The sequence below is a fragment of the Pseudophryne corroboree genome, unplaced genomic scaffold, assembly GCF_028390025.1.
Source record: "Pseudophryne corroboree isolate aPseCor3 unplaced genomic scaffold, aPseCor3.hap2 scaffold_672, whole genome shotgun sequence".
In the NCBI taxonomy this organism is placed as follows: Eukaryota; Metazoa; Chordata; class Amphibia; order Anura; family Myobatrachidae; genus Pseudophryne; species Pseudophryne corroboree.
In genome coordinates, this window is record NW_026970259.1 from 249059 (window position 1) to 257381 (window position 8323).

The following is an 8323-nucleotide window of genomic DNA, read 5'->3' on the forward strand; positions in this document are numbered from 1 at the left end:
TAATTCACATTAAACACCTCCACCCTCCTTCGGTGTGGTGCTCATGTTGGCTATGCCCCAGCCCCTGAAGCATTCAAGCTGATTTCTTGCAGCAGCTGGGCACTGTAACAGCTCCAGAGCTGCTCTGTAAAGCATGTAAAAGGGTGTGGGCCCTGCAGCACTACCTGTAGTTTGCATTGACGTTGGAAGGCACAAAGTAAGCAGACAGGAGAGGTCATAATAGTGCGCAAGGGCATAGAAGGGAGCGGCTCAAGAAAAGAGAAGTGGAAACAGACAGCAAACTAGGCTGGAGAGAGACCTGAGACAAAGAGATCTGAATTATACGAGAGCCGACCAGGGGAAACACAAATTATGCAGTCAAGTTTCCCACATTTGGGGAAATCGCAAGAGCAGCACACCCAGAGTGCAATGGGTGAGCCTTGCCCTGGGAGAAGCACCTTCATGATCATAGTATCTCACCTGGCAGGTAAGTAGGAGTTGGGCTAGAGCTGGGTAGGGTCGCTGCTCGGGCACTTCCCTGTCAAGTGAAGGAGATCCAACTGAGTCAGCACAAGGGAACTCTCGAAAGAAGAACAAGGCTAGAGGAAGATCTGAGACAAATAAATCTGACTTTTACCAGAGCTGACCAGAGGAAAGCACAAACACAGTCCCCCACTACCACAAATAATGAAGTCGAGTTTCCCACATTTGGGGAAATCACAGGGGTCAGCATACCCAGAATGCAATGAATGAACCTCACCCTGGGATAACAGTCTTCATTACCATGATATCTCCTATGCAAAATAAGTATGATTTGGGATAGGGCTGGGGAGGGCCGCTGCTCAGGCACATCTCTGTCAAGTAAAGGAGATTCAACTGAGGCAGCACAAGGGAACTCTCATCTGGGGACAACAACTGCAGGGAGAACACATATTTTCAGATGAACATGGGAGGGCAGAAGGCTGCCTAATACTGAAGCACCCCCAAACAACAAACCAAATGCAACAACTAGTACAAGCATTCCTGGGGGAAGGTCTGCAGAAGACGGATTTGCATACAGTGATGTCATTCAAGCAGTGGGCCAAAGTTGGCTGGAACCCTCATCTGCATATGAAAAGAGAAAAGGGGTATGCAGGGAATGGCGGCTTTTTGCGGCGCTTAGATGACCCTTAGTTCGCATTAAACACCCCCACCCTCCTTCGGTGTGGGGCTCATGTTGGCAATGCCCCAGCCCCTGAAGCATTCAAGCTGATTTCTTGCAGCAGCTTGGCACTGTAACAGCTCCAGAGCTGCTCTGTAATGCAAGTAAAAGTTTGTGGGCCCTGCAGCACTACCTGTAGTTTGCATTGTGCATTGGAAGGCACAAAGTAAGCAGACAGGAGGAGAAGTCAGGATAGTGCACAAGGGTATAGAAGGAGGGGCTCAAAAAAAAAAGAAGTGGAAACAGACTGCAAACTAGGCTGGAGAGAGACCTGAGACAAAGAGATCTGAATTATATGAAAGCCAACCAGTGGAAACACAAATTATGCAGTCAAGTTTCCCACATTTGGGGAAATCACAGGGGCAGCACACCCAGAGTGCAATGGGTGAGCCTTGCCCTGGGAGAAGCACCTTCATGATCATAGTATCTCACCTGGCAGGTAAGTAGGAGTTGGGCTAGAGCTGGGGAGGGTCGCTGCTCGGGCACCCCCCTGTCAAGTGAAGGAGATCCAACTGAGGCAGCACAAGGGAACTCTCGAAAGAAGAACAAGGCTAGAGGAAGATCTGAGACAAAGAAATCTGACTTTTACCAGAGCTGACCAGAGGAAAGCACAAACACAGTCCCCCACTACCACAAATAATGCAGTCAAGTTTCCCACATTTGGGGAAATCACAGGGGTCAGTATACCCAGAATGCAATGAATGAACCTCAATCTGGGAGAACAATCTTCATGACCATGGTATCTCCTATGCAAAATAAGTATGATTTGGGATAGAGCTGGGGAGGGCCGCTGCTTAGGCACATCTCTGTCAAGTAAAGGAGATTCAACTGAGGCAGCACAAGGGAACTCTCATCTGCGGACAACAACTGCAGGGAGAACACATATTTTCAGATGAACATGGGAGGGCAGAAGGCTGCCTAATACTGAAGCACCCCCAAACAACAAACCAAATGCAACAACTAGTGCAAGCATTCCTGGGGGAAGGCCTGCAGCAGATGGATTTGCATATGGTGATGTCATCCAAGCAGTGGGTCAAAGTTGGCTTCAACCCTCGTCTGCATATGAAAAGAAAAAAGGGATGTGCAGGGCATGGCGGCCTTTTGCGGCGCTTGGATGACCCCTAATTCACATTAAACACCTCCACCCTCCTTCGGTGTGGTGCTCATGTTGGCTATGCCCCAGCCCCTGAAGCATTCAAGCTGATTTCTTGCAGCAGCTGGGCACTGTAACAGCTCCAGAGCTGCTCTGTAAAGCATGTAAAAGGGTGTGGGCCCTGCAGCACTACCTGTAGTTTGCATTGACGTTGGAAGGCACAAAGTAAGCAGACAGGAGAGGTCATAATAGTGCGCAAGGGCATAGAAGGGAGCGGCTCAAGAAAAGAGAAGTGGAAACAGACAGCAAACTAGGCTGGAGAGAGACCTGAGACAAAGAGATCTGAATTATACGAGAGCCGACCAGGGGAAACACAAATTATGCAGTCAAGTTTCCCACATTTGGGGAAATCGCAAGAGCAGCACACCCAGAGTGCAATGGGTGAGCCTTGCCCAGGGAGAAGCACCTTCATGATCATAGTATCTCACCTGGCAGGTAAGTAGGAGTTGGGCTAGAGCTGGGTAGGGTCGCTGCTCGGGCACTTCCCTGTCAAGTGAAGGAGATCCAACTGAGTCAGCACAAGGGAACTCTCGAAAGAAGAACAAGGCTAGAGGAAGATCTGAGACAAATAAATCTGACTTTTACCAGAGCTGACCAGAGGAAAGCACAAACACAGTCCCCCACTACCACAAATAATGAAGTCGAGTTTCCCACATTTGGGGAAATCACAGAGGTCAGCATACCCAGAATGCAATGAATGAACCTCACCCTGGGATAACAGTCTTCATTACCATGATATCTCCTATGCAAAATAAGTATGATTTGGGATAGGGCTGGGGAGGGCCGCTGCTCAGGCACATCTCTGTCAAGTAAAGGAGATTCAACTGAGGCAGCACAAGGGAACTCTATTCTGGGGACAACAACTGCAGGGAGAACACATATTTTCAGATGAACATGGGAGGGCAGAAGGCTGCCTAATACTGAAGCACCCCCAAACAACAAACCAAATGCAACAACTAGTACAAGCATTCCTGGGGGAAGGTCTGCAGAAGACGGATTTGCATACAGTGATGTCATCCAAGCAGTGGGCCAAAGTTGGCTGGAACCCTCATCTGCATATGAAAAGAGAAAAGGGGTATGCAGGGAATGGCGGCTTTTTGCGGCGCTTAGATGACCCTTAGTTCGCATTAAACACCCCCACCCTCCTTCGGTGTGGGGCTCATGTTGGCAATGCCCCAGCCCCTGAAGCATTCAAGCTGATTTCTTGCAGCAGCTTGGCACTGTAACAGCTCCAGAGCTGCTCTGTAATGCAAGTAAAAGTTTGTGGGCCCTGCAGCACTACCTGTAGTTTGCATTGTGCATTGGAAGGCACAAAGTAAGCAGACAGGAGGAGAAGTCAGGATAGTGCACAAGGGTATAGAAGGGAGGGGCTAAAAAAAAAAAGAAGTGGAAACAGACTGCAAACTAGGCTGGAGAGAGACCTGAGACAAAGAGATCTGAATTATATGAAAGCCAACCAGTGGAAACACAAATTATGCAGTCAAGTTTCCCACATTTGGGGAAATCACAGGGGCAGCACACCCAGAGTGCAATGGGTGAGCCTTGCCCTGGGAGAAGCACCTTCATGATCATAGTATCTCACCTGGCAGGTAAGTAGGAGTTGGGCTAGAGCTGGGGAGGGTCGCTGCTTGGGCACCCCCCTGTCAAGTAAAGGAGATCCAACTGAGGCAGCACAAGGGAACTCTCGAAAGAAGAACAAGGCTAGAGGAAGATCTGAGACAAAGAAATCTGACTTTTACCAGAGCTGACCAGAGGAAAGCACAAACACAGTCCCCCACTACCACAAATAATGCAGTCAAGTTTCCCACATTTGGGGAAATCACAGGGGTCAGCATACCCAGAATGCAATGAATGAACCTCACCCTGGGAGAACAATCTTCATGACCATGGTATCTCCTATGCAAAATAAGTATGATTTGGGATAGGGCTGGGGAGGGCCGATGCTCAGGCACATCTCTGTCAAGTAAAGAAGATTCAACTGAGGCAGCACAAGGGAACTCTCATCTGGGGACAACAACTGCAGGGAGAACACATATTTTCAGATGAACATGGGAGGGCAGAAGGCTGCCTAATACTGAAGCACCCCCAAACAACAAACCAAATGCAACAACTAGTGCAAGCATTCCTGGGGGAAGGCCTGCAGCAGATGGATTTGCATATGGTGATGTCATCCAAGCAGTGGGTCAAAGTTGGCTTCAACCCTCGTCTGCATATTAAAAGAGAAAAGGGGCATGCAGGGCATGGCGGCCTTTTGCGGCGCTTGGATGACCTATAGTTCGCATTAAACACCTCCACCCTCCTTCGGTGCGGGGCTCATGTTGGCTATGCCCCAGCCCCTGAAGCATTCAAGCTGATTTCTTGCAGAAGCTGGGCACTGTAACAGCTCCAGAGCTGCTCTGTATGGCAAGTAAAAGGGTGTGGGCCCTGCAGCACTACCTGTAGTTCGCATTGTGCGTTGGAAGGCACAAAGTAAGCAGATGGGAGAAGTCAGGATAGTGCGCAAGGGCATAGAAGGGAGCGGCTCAAGAAAAGAGAACTGGAAACAGACATCAAACTAGGCTGGAGAGCTCTTCTGTCTATATTTTGCAAACCTGCTCTTGTCCTCTCCAGCTGCTCCATGTAGATTTGACGTCTGGAAAGGTGCATAACCCACTGACAAGCAGGCACACTCCTGCATGAGTTTTCTCTCTCACTAGCTGGATGATACACAATCATTTGCATGTGCTCCACCTCCGACACACCACCCACCCAACCACCCAGTGACCAGAGCCACCCACAAGCCAACTGGCTCCGTGATTTAATTTGCACAGTGTAGTCATCCAGGCAGCATGTCCTTCTCAATGGAAGGATCTCTGGTTCCATGGAATCTTCCACATTGGAATGCTGCGGAATAAAAGGATTTAAATATTCAGCTTGCTAGCATTCAATGTACCTGCGGCTTGGCTTTAGCACATGGGTCTTCATCCTGTGGCCCTCCAGCTGCTGTGAAACTACACATCCCAGCATGCCCTGCCACAGTTTTGCTATTAAGGTATGCTAAAACTGAGGCAGGGCATGCTGGGATGTGTAGTTCCACAGCAGCTGGAGGGTCGCAGGTTGAAGACCCATGTTCTAGCATGCCTGTTCTATGATGCATGTACCGTGATGTCACAATCAGCTTGGAATGGGGTGTCTAGCAGGCATTTGCTGACAGACACTTGAGGGAGACACACATCAGGAGATGCAGCATATCGGAGGTCTTCGATGCCTTTCCAGCAAATGCACACCACCTGCTGCTGGTCTGGACACAAAACAATGCCCACAATCGAAGTCCCAAAATGCCCAACTACAGGATTCATGTAAGTAGTGAATTTAGGAATTAATTTAGAAGTAGGAAATTAAGTTAGTTCACAAGTACATTCAAATTCAGATCTAAAGTCTAGGTAGGCCTCACGTCCTGGCAGCCCCCAGCACTTAAAAATGCCTTGATTAGAGGTAGAGAATTAAATGTAGATAAAAAGTAGACACAAAATAAGACTCCACAGAGCAGTTATCAGGTGTCTTTATCAATTGTTGCATTTAAAAAATCAAGCAATTAGGGAACACAATGTTGCAACAATGTAACCCTATTTGCAAAATAGTACTGAATAAGTTTGTCGATGTAAGACATTTGCAAAGGCGCATCCAAAACACGCTGGAAAATGCAACTGAATCTGTTTTTGGAGGCTAGAATAGGAAATGTGCATCGGTCCTACAAGTACTGAAAGCTCTTCTACCATCTCCCTTTTCTGAAAAGCCATTTAATATATGGTTCCCAGATAGGGGACATATCAGATATTGCCTTTCAAAAGCAGCAAATATCATACCACTTCTATTGCCATCAAAGATAAACATTGATTGTTTTCAGATATTGGATTGAAAAAGCAGTCTTTATTGACATAAAGAAGCAAAAAAACATACATAAACATTACACACATAAGTACTGTGTTGCAGCACAGATAAAACACAATACAAATGCTGTCGGTATAGTACAGTTCAAGAACTACAGCACAGGCCAGCCTACACTATAAATCATGAACTGCACTATACATTTAAACAATACAATAATACAACAGTTAATAAGGCTATGTGTGTGGAGTGTAAGAGGGTGAGGGAATCACAAGACCAAAGCTTTATTGTAACACAGACACACATAAGGGGAGGGGCAATAAATAGAAAGGTATCCTTTACTATAGAATGTAGTCCAATCCGACCTCTGTGCTCTTCCACAACTGAAAAACGGATAGTGTTCCCAAGCCTTCCATCCTGGAATATCTTTGGTCTTTCGCCAATGAAGAAAACAATCCCTCCCTCCAGCAGACCCTTCAACCACGATACAAGATCACAGCCAAAATGCCGAGAAGCGACTACACTTGAGCTTAACAAAAATGGCTAAAACTTAGTGGAGAAAAGTGCAGTGGACCAAAACATAAGCTGACACAATCATGGAGAATGTGCCAGCATATATGCTCTTCTATCTATATTTTGCAAACCTGCTCTTGTCCCCTCCAGCTGCTCTATGTAGATTTGACGTCTGGCAAGGTGCATAACCCACTGACAAGCAGGCACACTCCTGCATGAGTTTTCTCTCTCACTAGCTGGATGATACACAATCATTTGCATGTGCTCCACCTCCGACACACCACCCACCCAACCACCCAGTCACCAGAGCCACCCACAAACCAACCGGCTCCGTGATTTAATTTGCACAGTGTAGTCATTCAGGCAGCATGTCCTTCTCAATGGAAGGATCTCTGGTTCCATGGAATCTTCCACATTGGAATGCTGCGGAACAAAAAGGATTTAAATATTCAGCTTGCTAGCATTCAATGTACCTGCGGCTTGGCTCTAGCACATGGGTCTTCATCCTGTGGCCCTCCAGCTGCTGTGAAACTACACATCCCAGCATGCCCTGCCACAGTTTTGCTATTAAGGTATGCTAAAACTGAGGCAGGGCATGCTGGGATGTGTAGTTCCACAGCAGCTGGAGGGTCGCAGGTTGAAGACCCATGTTCTAGCATGCCTGTTCTATGATGCATGTACCGTGATGTCACAATCAGCTTGGAATGGGGTGTCTAGCAGGCATTTGCTGACAGACACTTGAGGGAGACACACATCAGGAGATGCAGCATATCGGAGGTCTTCGATGCCTTTCCAGCAAATGCACACCACCTGCTGCTGGTCTGGACACAAAACAATGCCCACAATCGAAGTCCCAAAATGCCCAACTACAGGATTCATGTAAGTAGTGGATTTAGGAATGAATTTAGAAGTAGGAAATTAAGTTAGTTCACAAGTACATTCAAATTCAGATCTAAAGTCTAGGTAGGCCTCACGTCCTGGCAGCCCCCAGCATTTAAAAATGCCTTGATTAGAGGTAGAGAATTAAATGTAGATAAGAAGTAGACACAAAATAAGACTCCACAGAGCAGTTATCAGGTGTCTTTATCAATTGTTGCATTTAAAAAATCAAGCAATTAGGGAACACAATGTTGCAACAATGTAACCCTATTTGCAAAATAGTACTAAATAAGTTTGTCGATGTAAGACATTTGCAAAGGCGCATCCAAAACACGCTGGAAAATGCAACTGAATCTGTTTTTGGAGGCTAGAATAGGAAATGAGCATCGGTCCTACAAGTACTGAAAGCTCTTCTCCCATCTCCCTTTTCTGAAAAGCCATTTAATATATGGTTCCCAGATAGGGGACATATCAGATATTGCCTTTAAAAAGCAGCAAATATCATACCACTTCTATTGCCATCAAAGATAAACATTGATTGTTTTCAGATATTGGATTGAAAAAGCAGTCTTTATTGACATAAAGAAGCAAAAAAACATACATAAACATTACACACATAAGTACCGTGTTGCAGCACAGCCAAAACACAATACAAATGCTGTCGGTATAGTACAGTTCAAGAACTACAGCACAGGCCAGCCTACACTATAAATCATGAACTGCACTATACA

The 8323-nt window shown here is 46.6% G+C and overlaps 8 non-coding genes across 8 annotated transcripts; all 8 read right to left on the reverse strand.

Annotated features, from left to right (window-relative positions):
• Positions 1–311: 311 nt before the first annotated feature.
• Positions 312–474, reverse strand: LOC135037405 (U1 spliceosomal RNA). Its single transcript, XR_010231959.1, has one exon. It is a non-coding gene; the product is annotated as a U1 spliceosomal RNA (small nuclear RNA).
• A 152-nt stretch (positions 475–626) lies between these two features.
• Positions 627–790, reverse strand: LOC135037399 (U1 spliceosomal RNA). Its single transcript, XR_010231954.1, has one exon. It is a non-coding gene; the product is annotated as a U1 spliceosomal RNA (small nuclear RNA).
• A 674-nt stretch (positions 791–1464) lies between these two features.
• Positions 1465–1627, reverse strand: LOC135037406 (U1 spliceosomal RNA). The gene has a single exon (XR_010231960.1). It is a non-coding gene; the product is annotated as a U1 spliceosomal RNA (small nuclear RNA).
• Positions 1628–1779: 152 nt separating this feature from the next.
• Positions 1780–1943, reverse strand: LOC135037391 (U1 spliceosomal RNA). Its single transcript, XR_010231946.1, has one exon. It is a non-coding gene; the product is annotated as a U1 spliceosomal RNA (small nuclear RNA).
• Positions 1944–2613: 670 nt separating this feature from the next.
• On the reverse strand, positions 2614–2776 carry LOC135037402 (U1 spliceosomal RNA). Its single transcript, XR_010231956.1, has one exon. It is a non-coding gene; the product is annotated as a U1 spliceosomal RNA (small nuclear RNA).
• A 152-nt stretch (positions 2777–2928) lies between these two features.
• On the reverse strand, positions 2929–3092 carry LOC135037400 (U1 spliceosomal RNA). The gene has a single exon (XR_010231955.1). It is a non-coding gene; the product is annotated as a U1 spliceosomal RNA (small nuclear RNA).
• Positions 3093–3767: 675 nt separating this feature from the next.
• Positions 3768–3930, reverse strand: LOC135037407 (U1 spliceosomal RNA). The gene has a single exon (XR_010231961.1). It is a non-coding gene; the product is annotated as a U1 spliceosomal RNA (small nuclear RNA).
• Positions 3931–4082: 152 nt separating this feature from the next.
• On the reverse strand, positions 4083–4246 carry LOC135037384 (U1 spliceosomal RNA). The gene has a single exon (XR_010231939.1). It is a non-coding gene; the product is annotated as a U1 spliceosomal RNA (small nuclear RNA).
• Between the last annotated feature and the right edge of the window lie 4077 nt (positions 4247–8323).